Source organism: Lissotriton helveticus, chromosome 7 (assembly GCF_964261635.1).
Source record: "Lissotriton helveticus chromosome 7, aLisHel1.1, whole genome shotgun sequence".
NCBI classification, from domain to species: Eukaryota; Metazoa; Chordata; class Amphibia; order Caudata; family Salamandridae; genus Lissotriton; species Lissotriton helveticus.
Window position 1 is genome coordinate 901466086 of NC_136068.1, and position 17526 is coordinate 901483611.

A 17526-nucleotide genomic window follows, 5' to 3' on the forward strand; every position below is an offset into this window, starting at 1 on the left:
CTCACACAGTTCACAGCCCACACATCTCACATCCCACACAGCTCACACCCCACACAGCTCACAGCCCACACAGCTCACAGCTCTCACAGCCCACACAGATCTCACACCTCACACAGCTCACAGCTCACACACCTTACACAGCTCTCAGCCCACACAGCTCACATCCCACACAGCTCACAGCCCACACAGCTCACAGCCCACACAGCTCTCACAGCCCACACAGCTCTCACAGCCCACACACCTCTCACACCTCATACAGCTCACAGCCCACACAGCTCACAGCCCACACAGCCCTCACAGCCCTCAGAGCCCTCACAGCCCACAAAACTCTCACAGCCCACACAGCTCTCACAGTGCACACAGCCCACTCAGCTCACAGCCCACACAGCTCAGAGCCCACACAGCTCTCACACCTCACACAGCTCACATCCCACACAGCTCACATCCCACACAGCTCACATCCCACGCAGCTCACAGCCCACACAGCTCTCACAGCCCACACAGCTCTCACACCTCACACAGCTCACATCCCACACAGCTCACATCCCACACAGCTCACAGCCCACACAGCTCACAGCCCACACAGCTCACATCCCAGCTCTCAGCCCACACAGCTCTCACAGCCCACACATCTCTCACACCTCACACAGCTCACAGCCCACACAGCTCACATCCCACACAGCTCACATCCCACACAGCTCACAGCCCACACAGCTCACAGCTCTCACAGCTCTCACAGCCCACACAGATCTCACACCTCACACAGCTCACAGCTCACACACCTTACACAGCTCTCAGCCCACACAGCTCACAGCCCACACAGCTCACAGCTCTCACAGCCCACACAGCTCACAGCCCACACAGCCCTCACAGCCCTCAGAGCCCTCACAGCCCACAAAACTCTCACAGCCCACACAGCTCTCACAGTGCACACAGCCCACTCAGCTCACAGCCCACACAGCTCAGAGCCCACACAGCTCTCACACCTCACACAGCTCACATCCCACACAGCTCACATCCCACACAGCTCACATCCCACGCAGCTCACAGCCCACACAGCTCTCACAGCCCACACAGCTCTCACACCTCACACAGCTCACATCCCACACAGCTCACATCCCACACAGCTCACAGCCCACACAGCTCACAGCCCACACAGCTCACATCCCAGCTCTCAGCCCACACAGCTCTCACAGCCCACACATCTCTCACACCTCACACAGCTCACAGCCCACACAGCTCACATCCCACACAGCTCACATCCCACACAGCTCACAGCCCACACAGCTCACAGCTCTCACAGCTCTCACAGCCCACACAGATCTCACACCTCACACAGCTCACAGCTCACACACCTCACACAGCTCACATCCCACACAGCTCACATCCCACACAGCTCACATCCCACGCAGCTCACAGCCCACACAGCCCTCACAGCCCACACAGCTCTCACACCTCACACAGCTCACATCCCACACAGCTCACATCCCACACAGCTCACAGCCCACACAGCTCACAGCCCACACAGCTCACATCCCAGCTCTCAGCCCACACAGCTCTCACAGCCCACACATCTCTCACACCTCACACAGTTCACAGCCCACACATCTCACATCCCACACAGCTCACACCCCACACAGCTCACAGCCCACACAGCTCACAGCTCTCACAGCCCACACAGATCTCACACCTCACACAGCTCACAGCTCACACACCTTACACAGCTCTCAGCCCACACAGCTCACATCCCACACAGCTCACAGCCCACACAGCTCACAGCCCACACAGCTCTCACAGCCCACACAGCTCTCACAGCCCACACACCTCTCACACCTCATACAGCTCACAGCCCACACAGCTCACAGCCCACACAGCCCTCACAGCCCTCAGAGCCCTCACAGCCCACAAAACTCTCACAGCCCACACAGCTCTCACAGTGCACACAGCCCACTCAGCTCACAGCCCACACAGCTCAGAGCCCACACAGCTCTCACACCTCACACAGCTCACATCCCACACAGCTCACATCCCACACAGCTCACATCCCACGCAGCTCACAGCCCACACAGCTCTCACAGCCCACACAGCTCTCACACCTCACACAGCTCACATCCCACACAGCTCACATCCCACACAGCTCACAGCCCACACAGCTCACAGCCCACACAGCTCACATCCCAGCTCTCAGCCCACACAGCTCTCACAGCCCACACATCTCTCACACCTCACACAGCTCACAGCCCACACAGCTCACATCCCACACAGCTCACATCCCACACAGCTCACAGCCCACACAGCTCACAGCTCTCACAGCTCTCACAGCCCACACAGATCTCACACCTCACACAGCTCACAGCTCACACACCTTACACAGCTCTCAGCCCACACAGCTCACAGCCCACACAGCTCACAGCTCTCACAGCCCACACAGCTCACAGCCCACAAAGCTCTCACAGCCCACACAGCTCACAACCCACACAGCCCTCACAGCACACACAGCTCTCACAGTCCACACAGCTCTAACAGGCCTCACAGCTCACAGCTCACACAGCTCTCACACCTCACACAGCTCACAGCCCACACATCTCTCACAGCCCATACAGCTCTCACAGCTCTCACAGCCCACACAGCTCTGACAGCACACACAGCTCTCACAGCCCATACAGCTCTCACAGGCCTCACAGCCCTCACAGCCCACACAGCCCTCACAGTCCTCACAGCCCACAAATCTCTCACAGCCCACACAGCCCACACAGCTCACAGCCCACACAGCTCTCACACCTCACACAGCTCACATCCCACACCGCTCACATCCCACACAGCTCACATCCCACACAGCTCACAGCCACACAGCTCTTACAGCCAACACAGCTCTCACATCTCACACAGCTCACATCCCACACAGCTCAAATCTCACACAGCTCACAGCCCACACAGCTCACAGCCCACACAGCTCACATCCCACACAGCTCACAGCCCACACAGCTCTCAGCCCACACAGCTCTCACAGCCCACACAGCTCTCACACCTCACAGCCCACATAGCTCACATCCCACACAGCTCACATCCCACACAGCTCACAGCCCACGCAGTTCACAGCTCTCACAGCTCTCACAGCCCACACAGCTCTCACACCTCACACAGCTCACAGCCCACACAGCTCACATACCTCACACAGCTCACAGCCCACACAGCTCACAGCCCACAGCCCACACAGCTCACAGCTCTCACAGCCCACACAGCTCTCACACCTCACACAGCTCACAGCCCACACAGCTCTCACATCCCACACAGCTCACAACCACACAGCCCTCACAGCCCTCACAGCACAAACAGCTCTCACAGTCCACACAGCTCTCACAGGCCTCACAGCCCACACAGCTCTCACACCTCACACAGCTCACAGCCCACACAGCTCTCACAGCCCATACAGCTCTCACAGCTCTCATAGCCCACACAGCTCTGACAGCACACACAGCTCTCACAGTCCACACAGCTCTAACAGGCCTCACAGCTCACAGCTCACACAGCTCTCACACCTCACACAGCTCACAGCCCACACATCTCTCACAGCCCATACAGCTCTCACAGCTCTCACAGCCCACACAGCTCTGACAGCACACACAGCTCTCACAGCCCACACAGCTCTCACAGGCCTCACAGCCCTCACAGCCCACACAGCCCTCACAGTCCTCACAGCCCACAAATCTCTCACAGCCCACACAGCTCTCACAGCGCACACAGCCCACACAGCTCACAGCCCACACAGCTCACAGCTCACACATCTCTCACACCTCACACATCTCACATCCCACACAGCTCACATCCCACACAGCTCACAGCCCACACAGCTCACAGCTCTCACAGCTCTCACAGCCCACACAGATCTCACACCTCACACAGCTCACAGCTCACACACCTTACACAGCTCTCAGCCCACACAGCTCACAGCCCACACAGCTCACAGCTCTCACAGCCCACACAGCTCTCACACCTCACACAGCTCACAGCCCACAAAGCTCTCACAGCCCACACAGCTCACAACCCACACAGCCCTCACAGCCCTCACAGCACACACAGCTCTCACAGTCCACACAGCTCTAACAGGCCTCACAGCTCACAGCCCACACAGCTCTCACACCACACACAGCTCACAGCCCACACATCTCTCACAGCCCATACAGCTCTCACAGCTCTCACAGCCCACACAGCTCTGGCAGCACACACAGCTCTCACAGCCCACACAGCTCTCACAGGCCTCACAGCCCTCACAGCCCACACAGCCCTCACAGCCCTCACAGTCCTCACAGCCCACAAAACTCTCACAGCCCACACAGCTCTCACAGCGCACACAGCCCACACAGCTCACAGCCCACACAGCTCACAGCTCACACATCTCTCACACCTCACACATCTCACATCCCACACAGCTCACATCCCACACAGCTCACAGCCCACACAGCTCACAGCTCTCACAGATCTTACAGCCCAAACAGCTCTCACAGCCCACACAGCTTTCACACCTCACACAGCTCACAGCCCACTTAGCTCACATCCCACACAACTCACATCCCCCACAGCTCACAGCCCACACAGCTCACAGCTCTCACAGCTCTCACAGTCCACACAGCTCTCACATCTCACACAGCTCACAGCCCATACAGCTCTCACACCTCATACAGCTCACAGCCTACACAGCTCACATCCCACACAGTTCACAGCTCTCACAGCTCTCAGCCCACACAGCTCTCACACCTCACACAGCTCTCACACCTCACACAGATCATAGTCCACACAGCTCACAGCACACACAGCTCTCAGCCCACACAGCTCTCACAGCCCACACAGCTCTCACATCTCACACAGCTCAGAGTCCACACAGCTCACAGCACACACAGCTCACAGCCCACATAGCTCTCACAGCCCACACAGCTCTTACACCGCACACAGCTCACATCCCACACAGCTCTCACACCTCACACAGCTCACATCCCACACAGTTCACATCCCACACAGCTGACAGCCCACACAGCTCACATCTCTCACTGCTCTCACAGCCCACACAGCTCTCATAGCCCACACAGCTCTCACATCCCACACAGCTCACATCCCACACAGCTCACAGCCCACACAGCTCACAGCCCACACAGCTCACAGCCCTCACAGCTCTCACAGCCCTCACAGCTCTCACAGCCCACACAGCTCACATCCCACACAGCTCTCACACCTCACACAGCTCACATCTCACACAGTTCACAACCCACACAGCTCAAAGCTCACACAGCTGACAGCTCTCACAGCTCTCACAGCCCACACAGCTCTCACATCCCACACAGCTCTCACACCTCACACAGCTCCCAGCCTACACAGCTCTCACTCCTCACACAGCTCACAGCCCACACAGCTCACAGCCCACACAGCTCACAGCCCACACAGCTCTCACACCTCACTCAGCTCACATCCCACACAGCTCTCACACCTCACACAGCTCACATCCCACACAGCTCACATCCCACACAGCTCACAGCCCACACATCTCTCACAGCCCACACAGCTCTCACATCTCACACAGCTCACATCCCACAGAGCTCACATCCCACACAGCTCACAGCCGACACAGCTCACAGCCCACACAGCTCACATCCCACACAGCTCACAGCCCACACAGCTCTCAGCCCACACAGCTCTCACAGCCCACACAGCTCTCACACCTCACACAGCTCACAGCCCACACAGCTCACATCCCACACAGCTCACATCCCACACAGCTCACAGCCCACACAGCTCACAGCTCTCACAGCTCTCATAGCCCACACAGCTCTCACACCTCACACAGCTCACAGCCCACACAGCTCACACACCTCACACAGCTCACAGCCCACACAGCTCACAGCCCACACAGCTCACAGCTCTCACAGCTCTCACAGCTCACACAGCTCTCACACCTCACACAGCTCACAGCCCACACAGCTCTCACATCCCACACAGCTCATAGCCCACACAGCCCTCACAGTCCTAACAGCACACACATCTCTCACAGCCCACACAGCTCTCACAGGCCTCACAGCTCACAGCCCGCACAACTCTTACACCTCACACAGCTCACAGCCCACACGGCTCTCACAGCCCATACAGCTCTCACAGCTCTCGCAGCCCACACAGCTCTCACAGCACACACAGCTCACACAGCCCACACAGCTCTCACAGGCCTCACAGCCCTCACAGCCCACACATCCCTCACAGCATTCACAGCCCTCACAGCCCACAAAACTCTCACAGCCCACACAGCTCTCACAGCCCACACAGCTCTCACATCTCACACAGCTCAGAGTCCACACAGCTCACAGCACACACAGCTCACAGCCCACATAGCTCTCACAGCCCACACAGCTCTTACACCGCACACAGCTCACATCCCACACAGCTCTCACACCTCACACAGCTCACATCCCACACAGTTCACATCCCACACAGCTGACAGCCCACACAGCTCACATCTCTTACAGCTCTCACAGCCCACACAGCTCTCATAGCCCACACAGCTCTCACATCCCACACAGCTCACATCCCACACAGCTCACAGCCCTCACAGCTCTCACAGCCCTCACAGCTCTCACAGCCCACACAGCTCACATCCCACACAGCTCCCACACCTCACACAGCTCACATCTCACACAGTTCACAACCCACACAGCTCAAAGCTCACACAGCTGACAGCTCTCACAGCTCTCACAGCCCACACAGCTCTCACATCCCACACAGCTCTCACACCTCACACAGCTCCCAGCCCACACAGCTCTCACTCCTCACACAGCTCACAGCCCACACAGCTTACAGCCCACACAGCTCACAGCCCACACAGCTCTCACACCTCACTCAGCTCACATCCCACACAGCTCTCACACCTCACACAGCTCACATCCCACACAACTCACATCCCACACAGCTCACAGCCCACACATCTCTCAGAGCCCACACAGCTCTCACATCTCACACAGCTCACATCCCACAGAGCTCACATCCCACACAGCTCACAGCCGACACAGCTCACAGCCCACACAGCTCACATCCCACACAGCTCACAGCCCACACAGCTCTCAGCCCACACAGCTCTCACAGCCCACACAGCTCTCACACCTCACACAGCTCACAGCCCACACAGCTCACATCCCACACAGCTCACATCCCACACAGCTCACAGCCCACACAGCTCACAGCTCTCACAGCTCTCATAGCCCACACAGCTCTCACACCTCACACAGCTCACAGCCCACACAGCTCACACACCTCACACAGCTCACAGCCCACACAGCTCACAGCCCACACAGCTCACAGCTCTCACAGCTCTCACAGCCCACACAGCTCTCACACCTCACACAGCTCACAGCCCACACAACTCTCACATCCCACACAGCTCACAGCCCACACAGCCCTCACAGTCCTAACAGCACACACAGCTCTCACAGCCCACACAGCTCTCACGGGCCTCACAGCTCACAGCCCACACAACTCTCACACCTCACACAGCTCACAGCCCACACAGCTCTCACAGCCCATACAGCTCTCACAGCTCTCGCAGCCCACACAGCTCTCACAGCACACACAGCTCTCACAGCCCACACAGCTCTCACAGGCCTCACAGCCCTCACAGCCCACACATCCCTCACAGCATTCACAGCCCTCACAGCCCACAAAACTCTCACAGCCCACACAGCTCTCACAGCGCACACAGCCCACACAGCTCACAGCCCACACAGCTCACAGCCCACACAGCTCGCACACCTCACACAGCTCACATCCCACACAGCTCACATCCCACACAGCTCACAGCCCACACAGCTCACAGCTCTCACAGCTCCCACAGCTCTCACAGCCCACACATCCCACACTCTCACAGCCCACACAGCTCTCACAGCCCACACAGCTCTCACAGCCCACACAGCCCTCACAGCCCACACAGCGCATATCTCACACAGCTCTCACAGCTCTCACAGCCCATACAGCTCTCACAGCCCACACAGCTCTCACAGCCCACACAGCTCTCACAGTCCACAGAGCTCTCACAGCTCTCACAGCCCACGCAGCCCTCACAGCCTACACAGCTCACATCCCACACAGCTCTCACAGCTCTCACAGCCCATACAGCTCTCACAGATCACACAGCTCTCACAGCCCATGCAGCTCACAGTCCACACAGCTCTCACAGGCCTCACAGCCCTCACAGCCCACACTCTCACAGCCCACACTCTCACAGCCCACACATTTTTCACAGCTCTCACAGTCCACACAGCCCTCACAGCCCACACAAGCCCAATGAAACCATTAGCACTATCTCTATACCAGCATTGAATTCAAGCATGAGAAACACTTTAGAAAGAAGTCTACCGTATAAGGTAAAAAATACAAACTGTAAGCACACAAAGCTAACATTAAGGAAAAAGATGAAAATATAATTCCTTAATTCACATACGCACTCAGAGTGATGCTTGTCAAAAATCTTAAAGCCAGTCATTTCAGTAAAAAACATTTAGCTTGTTAAATCGTTTTAGGCACAGAGAGTGAGATGACACACACACAAACAGACAGATGGTGTAGGCAGAGATTGAGATGACACACACATACAAACAGAGAGATGGTGGAAGGAGAGAGTGAGATGAGGCATGCAAAGAGGGAGATAGTGCAGGCAAAGAGTGATATGAGATACACAAAGAGAGATGTGAACTAGTGTTTATAATGTTTGGTTAATGTGTTTGCTATGTGTTATGTTAGTAGTGGTCTATAATACGTCACATTTTTCTTTTCAATAGATTGTAAATATCTACAGAGTCATAATAGATTATGCCTATGAAAGACCGCCAAAAGAGACTTTATAAGAAAGTTTTATCGACCAAGAGGACTCAATTAGAAGATTCATGCAAAGGACAATCTTCAGAGAAAAGAAAAAATGCTCCTGGTAAGCAAACAAAGGAATTTTTAAGGAAATTGTTAAAATGCAGAAAAAGTCAAGAAAGTGTTTCTACGGAAAAAAAAAAGTTGTAACTAGAAAGAAAAAGCAGAGGTCACCAAAAAATGGTATAATGGTACAAGGAGATCATAGTGTGTCTGGTAATCGTAGGAGAAGTCAGTTTATTGACAGTTTATTAATAGGAAAACAACTTTTTACAAGAAAAAGAAAAGAATAGAAAAGTTTGTTGATCAGGCTTTTGAAGTGAAGAGAAAGCTGTATATTTTAGTAATCAATAGAGTTCGTACACTAGATAAGGCAATCAATGATTTGAAATCAAAATGTAAGTGGAAAAGAGTAATCAATCAAACTAATTTTTGTGATGTTTTTTCAGGAGAATGGAAGCATAGTTCAAGTAGTGAGCCATTTTTTAATGAAGAGAGTTACTTTCAGGATAATGATTTGGTGCATGCAGTTGACACCAGTGGTTGAGCATATGAGGTGAAGGACGGTTGTCCAGTTGAAAAGGAAAAAATTGTGCCTAGAAATGCAGATGAGGTGTTAGCTGAAGAAGTTTTAGGGAGACCTGCTAAGGGTCCGATCTATACTTGGAATTGTAGTAGTATTTGTAGTGTGCGAGGGGATACTATTAATTTGTTTTGCAATTTCTTACGTACATATAGTAAGAAAAGTCTAAAACAAAAGTTTAAGATGTTACAAGACTTAGATCCTTGAAGAGTGAGGGAAAAAACAGGTTTGCATGGTCATTCACTGGCTTGTCTTTCTAGAAAAGTATGTCAGAGTACTTTTCACCATCTTATGATGCTAGGAGTGCATCAAACTAAAGTGAGGAAAATAGTGAGAAGGTTGTATTATGCAAAAAGTCCAGCACTTAGGCTAAAACAGTTAAACAGTGCTCTTTTGCATGGATCTGAATTAGATGTGAAGAAGATTTGTGAAGAAATAGAGTTTTGTTACTTTGGTGAAAAAGAGGACACTGCCGTAAATGATACAGTAATAGAAAGTAATGTGGAAGAGAATGTACAGATTGTAAGTACTCAAAATTTTGATAATGAAATTACAAAGTTTAAGATCATTTCAAGTGAAAGGCCAAATTTTTCTTGTGTGTGTTGTCGACAAACTTATTATAAGAATCAGACTCGGTTAGTTGATTTATATGTTAAAAGTGAAATGGAAAATAATGATGAATGGAAGGATTTTGCAACTTATTTGTTGGTTGAGAATTGTTTTGATTAGGGTTCTGATCTGCGTATTTGTAAATATTGTTATAATAAATTAAATGAAAACAGAATGCCTGCTAGAGCTGTACATAATAATCTTGAGTTGGTAAAGATTCCGTCTGAATTGATGGGTTTAAATACCTATGAGTGTATTCTGATTCAATGTGTGCATCCTTTTCAGGCTATTGTTCACTTGGAGCCTAAGACAGGGAAATTGCCTCCTTCATATTTACCGAGAGGATTAAAGGGAAGAGTTGTTTATTTGCCTTTAGATTTAAAGAAAAATATTGACACCATTGGCGTAGAAAAAGTGGAAGAGGAACCTCTAGTTATTCTAGTTAATGGCGTTCCTACAAAGAGTAAGAAAATCTGGTAAGAATTAGTGGATGTTAGGAAATTCAAAAAGGCAACGTTGTATTTAGTAAAAAACAATCAGTACTACAAAAATGTATATGTAGGATAATCGGAAACAGCTGTAGAAGAGGACAGTGATTCATCACCTGGACAGATTGAAAAAGTAGATGTGTCTAGAAGTGAACAGATTTATGAGCATTATAGTGTTCATCCTTTGCATTCCAAAGAAGTAATGGGGAATGCTATTGAGTTGTTCCAAATGAAAGAAGCCAAAGGAAGTCCCATAAGTGTATGGGAAGAAAACTTGGAAGCTCGTTGTTTTCCTCAATTGTTTCCAACAGGTCAAGGTGGAAGATATGATGACCGACCTGTTCGAATTCCTGCGTCGGAATACCAGACTTTAAGATTATATGCAGAAGATCCAAGATTTCGTCAATGCATTCCATATTTGTTTCATCTTCTGTTTGAGAGTGACTTCTCTGGACTATCTTATGCTGTGAACCATATACTGAAATCTGGAGTACATCTTCAAAATGTTTCGGCAAGGGACTTTATGGATAAAGTCCAAGTGGAAGACAGTATTTTGGAATCTTACCTAATCAATCTCATGGCATGTCAGCGTGGTACGAATGAGTATTGGTACCGTCGTCATGGGGAATTGAAATGTATGCTAAGAAACTTAGGAACTCCTACATGGTTCCTCACTCTTAGCTGTGCTGAGTATGCCTGGGAAGACTTACTTGAATTTCTTCGAGAGGCAAATGGAAACATAGAAAATATAGAATTCAAGACACCTGGAGAACTGTGCTCTTTGGATCCAGTTAATGTTTGTAGGTATTTTAATCATCGATTCGAAGCTATGATGTCTTTCATCACAAACAAAAAAAATCCTCCACTTGGAGAGGTTTTGGATTTCTTTTGGAGAAAGGAGTATCAAGCAAGTGGTGCTCCTCACATACATATGCTGTTATGGATCAAAGATGCTCCCAAATTTGGAACAGATTCGGATGACACAGTGATGAGTTTCATTGAACAATATTCCACATGTGTTGTTCCGAAAAGTACAGAAGAAGACAATTTACGACATCAAGTCTTACGCTTTCAAACCCATCGCTGTGGAAAGTACTGTCGTCGAAAGTTCAAATCCAAGGAGAAGTTCTACACAAAATATCGTTTTGAATTTCCTCGACCAGTAATATGTAAAGGAAGAGTGAACAATTTTATGTCTTCACTGCGACATACTGTGACAAGAAAATCACCGAAAAATACGTACAACTTGAAAAGAAATGAAGAGTCCAAAAACATAAATGACTACAACCCAGTAATTTTGTCCATGTGGAATGCTAACATGGATATTCAATATGTTGCTGACAACTCTATTGCTGTGGCTCAATATGTAACGTCTTACATCACAAAATCAGAAAAGACGGAACTGAAGGAAATGTGGGAGGATATTTCGCATGAAAAGAGCCTAAGTAAGAAATTATACAGTTACAGTCTGAAGATGTTGTCGCATCGAGAAATTGGAGCATATGAATGTTCAGATCGGTTATCATCAGCAAGTCTGTACGCCAAATCGAGATCCATCATTTGGGTAAGTCTAGGTCTTGCTGCAACACGAAACCGAGTTTTGAAGTCTGTACAAGAAATTGTATATTTGGCGGAGTTTCAACCAAATAGTACAGATATTTTGAAGACAAACATGTTGGATACATACTATCCAAATAGAAGTACTCACCTTGAGAACGTTTGTCTCTATGAAGTTCTGCAAACCTATACTTTTAAGAGGAACATCCCAGAAGATATCAATAAAGGAGTATATGCTTTAATTGGATGTGAAGGATGTCTGGTGAAACAAAGAAATGGACATTTGATTAATCATCGTAAATTGAGTTGCGAAACTCCTGATAAAAGGGAATTTTACTATTTAGCTCTTTTAAGCCGTGGCGTTCAGAAGAGGAACTACTTGGGGATTTTCTCAGTTTTGAAGATTCTTTCAATGCAACCAAGGATACCATAGAATGTCCTTTTTTTTAAATTATCTGCAAATGTTGAATGATGAAATACAGCAAGAAGCTATCATTGCAGCAGAGATTGCTAGAGACAGTTCTCAAGACAGTCAGAGTTCTGCTTCGTTGAGTCAGGATCCACTAGGAGGACCAGTTATCCAAAATTAAGCTGCCACTGCCATGGAAGAGGTGGAAAGAGCCATGGAACAAGCTCAGGAGGATGTAGTTAATTTAGAAGATTTGGAAAATCAACTAAACGTGGAGCAGAAAAAAATATATGATGAAGTCACAGAACAGATTGAGCATGGTTTACGTCATGATAAAAAAGAGTGCTCATGTATGTCATTTGAACCTGTACGACTGTATGTGAGTGGAGAAGCCGGAACTGGGAAAAGTTTTCTGATTAAATCAATTGCAAGTTATCTGCAGAAAAGAACAGTCATCACTGTCTTGTGTTGTTACTGCTCCAACTGGGTTGGCAGCACATAACATTAAAGGGATTACTTTACATCGTTTACTGATGCTGCCAGTAGAGCATGATAATAAATTCCAATACCACAAGCTATCTGGAGAAGCTTGTTGTGAAGTTGGTAGAGTCCTGAAGAAAATGAAACTTCTTATCATTGATGAGGTAAGCATGGTTTCAAATGTGATGCTTGCTTTTGTGCATTTAAGAATGCAACAAATTCTTAAAACAGAGTATGATGTGTTATTTGGAGGCAAACACATCATTGTCTTTGGAGATCTACTGCAGCTAACTCCAGTGAAAGGACAACCAGTGTTTAAGATGCTTACGCATGAAGATACAAGAAAGTGCCTAGGAAGCATAGGAAATGTGAATATCTGGTTATATTTTAAATATGCAGAACTGCTTCAAAACATGCGACAGGCAAAGGATGAAGATTATACAAATATTCTACAAGATGTAAGAATTGGAAAAGTAACTGAACATGGCAAAGAAGCTTTACAGTCACGATTAATTTCAAATTTGTTTCCAAAGGAAAATATTCTCCCAGAGATTATTTATCAGAAAGTTGCTGAAAACAAAACTGTAATATGCTTGATGCCAACTCTTCGAGAATGTTCAGTCTTCAACAATAAAATAATAGAGTTAGAACATCAAGAGATTGTGAAACTGGAAGCTATTGATAAAATAGAGCATGAAGGAGTTACTATTGTTTTATCAGAAACGTTGAAATCAAAATTGGATTCTTTAGAGAAGACAATTTTTAAAACTGCTGGTTTTGAAAAGACTCTATATGTATGTTTAAATTGTCGTATAATTTCACGACGGAATTTAAATGTGGAAAGAGGTTTAGTAAATGGAGCAATGGGTCATGTTGGTGATTTTGTGAATTACCGAAATAGAGATGGAATTGAATTTATAAAAATTAAATTTGATGGTATTGAAGAAGTACAACAAATTAGTCGTTGTTCTGCCCGATTTTTGCTTGTGAAAGATTTATATGTCTGCAGAAAACAGTTTCCTGTTTCTTTGGCATATGCAGTGACTATTCATAAATCTCAAGGTGTAAGTGTCGATAGTGCTTTGGTGAATATTGGAAGTTCTGTCTTCAAGGAGGGTATGGCATATGTTGCTTTATCTCGAGTCAGAACTTTATCTGGATTGTACTTGATTGATTTTGATGAGACAAAGAATAGTGCAGATCTAAATTGTATAAAGGAATATAATAGGTTAAGAAGAGAGTATGCTCCAAATTTACCTCAATATCCTCTATTTGAAAAGCGTGTAGTAGGCCGAAAAAGAAGAAATGAGAAAAATTGTAGCAAGGCTGTAGCGAAAAAAAGAAAACTAGATGAACCAGTAATTGTAAGCAGAAACAAAGAGGATTCTGTGGAAGATATTGTTGGATTTCAGTTTGAGAACAGTTCTGGTGTCAACTGCTATGCTAATGTAGTGGTTAATGTTGGTTTTTTTCTCCAAAGTTTGCAAGAACAGATTGTTGAAAATCGGGTTCAAAGTTTTTGTTGTTTGTTGAATACTGTGTTTGAGAAATGTAGCAGTGATAGAACAAATATAGAAAGTGTTTCTGATATTCGAAATGAATTAGACATATGTTCTGGTATAACTCAATTTTCTCAGGATATTCAGCAAGATTGTCAGGAATTTCTAATGTACATGCTTGTTGTATTGCAAGAGGAAGGTATAGATGTTGAAAATATTTTTGGCCTTTCTTATAAATGGCAACATGTCTGCGTTAATTGTTCCTTTTCAAGTATAGTACAACAGTAGATACCAAAAGATTTATATATTTGACTTTACCAGACTGCAAATAAGTGTCTTTTAATAATCTAGTTAGAGCAGCTGATTAAAACATGGTTTGTACCCAATGTAACTGTGCAATGCTATCAACATTATTTATACAACATTATGGACAGTACGTAATTTTAATGTTCCAACGATGTAGACCTGATGGAACTAAATTAAAAACTTTAATTAAAAATTTTGTGGCTTCTCAAATATCAATTTCAGGAAGAACCTTTGAAACAGTAGCAATTATTTTCCATGATGGTCCTTCAACAACATCTGGACATTATACAGCTTATTTGAAATGTCAAAACGGTTGGACTTATTGTAATGATACTGTTTTGACTTTCAAAAAACGTTTGCCTTTTGACTTAAAAAATTCTTACCTAGTGTTTTTACAACCTAAATTTTAGGAAAAGTAATTGGCCTAGAAAGATTGGAGCAATTAATAAAAGTTAGTCATCAGGGTACTATATGATGTTCTGATTCTGATAGTTTACTGGTTGTTTAAGGTTTCATGGACCTGATACAGATCCTTGGGAAGAGATATAAATATTGTTAGGTGTTACGAAAGACGTTGGAGCTTTTCATGCAGAAGGTCGGGAAATGGAAGGTCAAGAGTATTATTAAGTATTTTCCAAAACAAGGATGTTTTTTTTTACGTACTATTTGGCCATGTGGGAAAGTACATCAATGAAAAATGAGTTTCTCGGGTAAATTTTGATAATATATGTTTTTACATAATTTTGTAATGATACTCAATTGATTTTCAAAAATGTTTCCCTTTTGACTTAACAAATTCTTATCTAGTGTTTTTAGAATCCAATTTTTAGTGAAAGTAATTGGACAATGAGCAGTTAATAAAAGTAAGTGTGTTGTTCAAAATTAGTTTGTGAGTGAAAGTGATCAAGAGAATTAGTAAACTGGTAGTTGTCACAGAGGTACTGTAAGTGTATCACATAGTGAGTGATATCAGTATTATTGGAAATGTTTATCAAGAGTAAGTCAGAGGTGTAAATATAATTTTTGTTAGATGATGAAATAGATGTTGGACTTTTTATTCCGAAAGTCGGGTAAATGGAAGTTTAAAACTACTAATAAGTAATTTCCAAATAATGGATTTTCTGTATACCATTTGGCCATGTGGAAAGGTATGTAAATGAAGATTACGTATTTTGGTTAAATGGGGTTAATATATGTTTCTATATCACTTTAGTTTGAGAGTATAATAATGAGATACTGTATCTTAGAAATTGCTGTTTGGAAGAAAACATTTAAGATATGTTTTTTCTACGTTTTATGTTTTTTTTAAACACAATCATTTTGATTGTGGTTTTTTTTGCCCGCTGTGATGAGTAGTATTGAACTCATTGTTTTTAGTGAAAATCAATATATTATGAGAACAGCAAAAATAAACCATATAACATGTTGTACAAGTTAATTTGCATTTTGTATTGTGAAATATATATTATAACTGATTTCTTTACTCTCTTCTACAGATATTATATTTATAAGGTAAGTACGACTAATAAAAATACATTTTCATTACATTTTCATTACTTTTTTATTTCTGTTTCTCTCTATCCTTCCCTTACTGCCTCTCTCTTAACCTCACTACTTTCATCCTTTCAGTTTCTCACTTCCTTTCTCTTATGTTCACTCCCTTTAACTCATCAACATTTTGTCACTGATTGTTTTTGCTCCTTCACTCAGTCCTCTTCTCTCACTCTTTCCTTCACTCCCTCTATTTCCTCACTCTTTTACTCTTCTTGTCTCATGCTCACTCACCTTTATTCATCCTCTATCACCTCTGTTTCGTCAAACTTACTGTCATTCTTTTACCCTACGTCACCCTTGTCCCTTTATTTTGCTTCCCTTACTTATCCTTATTCCCTATACTTCACTCACCTTCTTCTTAGTCTTCTCACCCACTTATGTTAAGTCAGTCCCTCTGTTTCACTCCCCTTCACCTCTCGTTCCTTCCTTTGCTCACTCACTAATTCCCCTTCTGTCACTCACCTAACTGCACTTCAAACACACCTTCATAAAACTCCCTGTGTCCTCTTACTTTCTCTGTACTCTTCCATCACTCCCTCTCTCTTAGACTCACTGTTGTTAACACACCTGCACTAATTTCCCCTTCCCTCTCCATCATTTCCCTCCCCTAACTCCTCTTTCCTTTTTCTCTTGTTTTGTCTCTTGTATTGTGAATAATGTATTATAAATGATTGTTTTTTTCGTTTTCACAGATATTTCATTTATAAGGTAAGTACGACTGACCCCAAAAACTTTTTTATTTCTATTTTTGTCTATCCTTCTATTGCTCCCTGTCTCTTAGCGTGACTCTCTTCATCACCTCATTCTGTCACTCCTTTTCCCTCACCTACACTACCTCATTTTCCGTTCTTTGATCCCTCACTGAGTGTCCTTCTATCACTCCTTCCTTCAGTCCCTGTGTGTAGTCAATCACTCACTCCCATTGTCTCACACTCACTCAACTTTATCCATCCTCTATCATTTGTCTTTCTTCAACTTCACTGTCCTTCTCTCACTCACCTCACCCTTGTTTCATTAGGCTGCTTCCGTCAGTACCCTTTATTTCTATCCTTCACTCTCCTTCTACTTTCTTGTTTCCCTCACTTACCTTTTCTCAGTTCATCTGATTTACTCCCCTTCACCTCTCTTTCCTTCTTTTGCTCCCTTACTCAT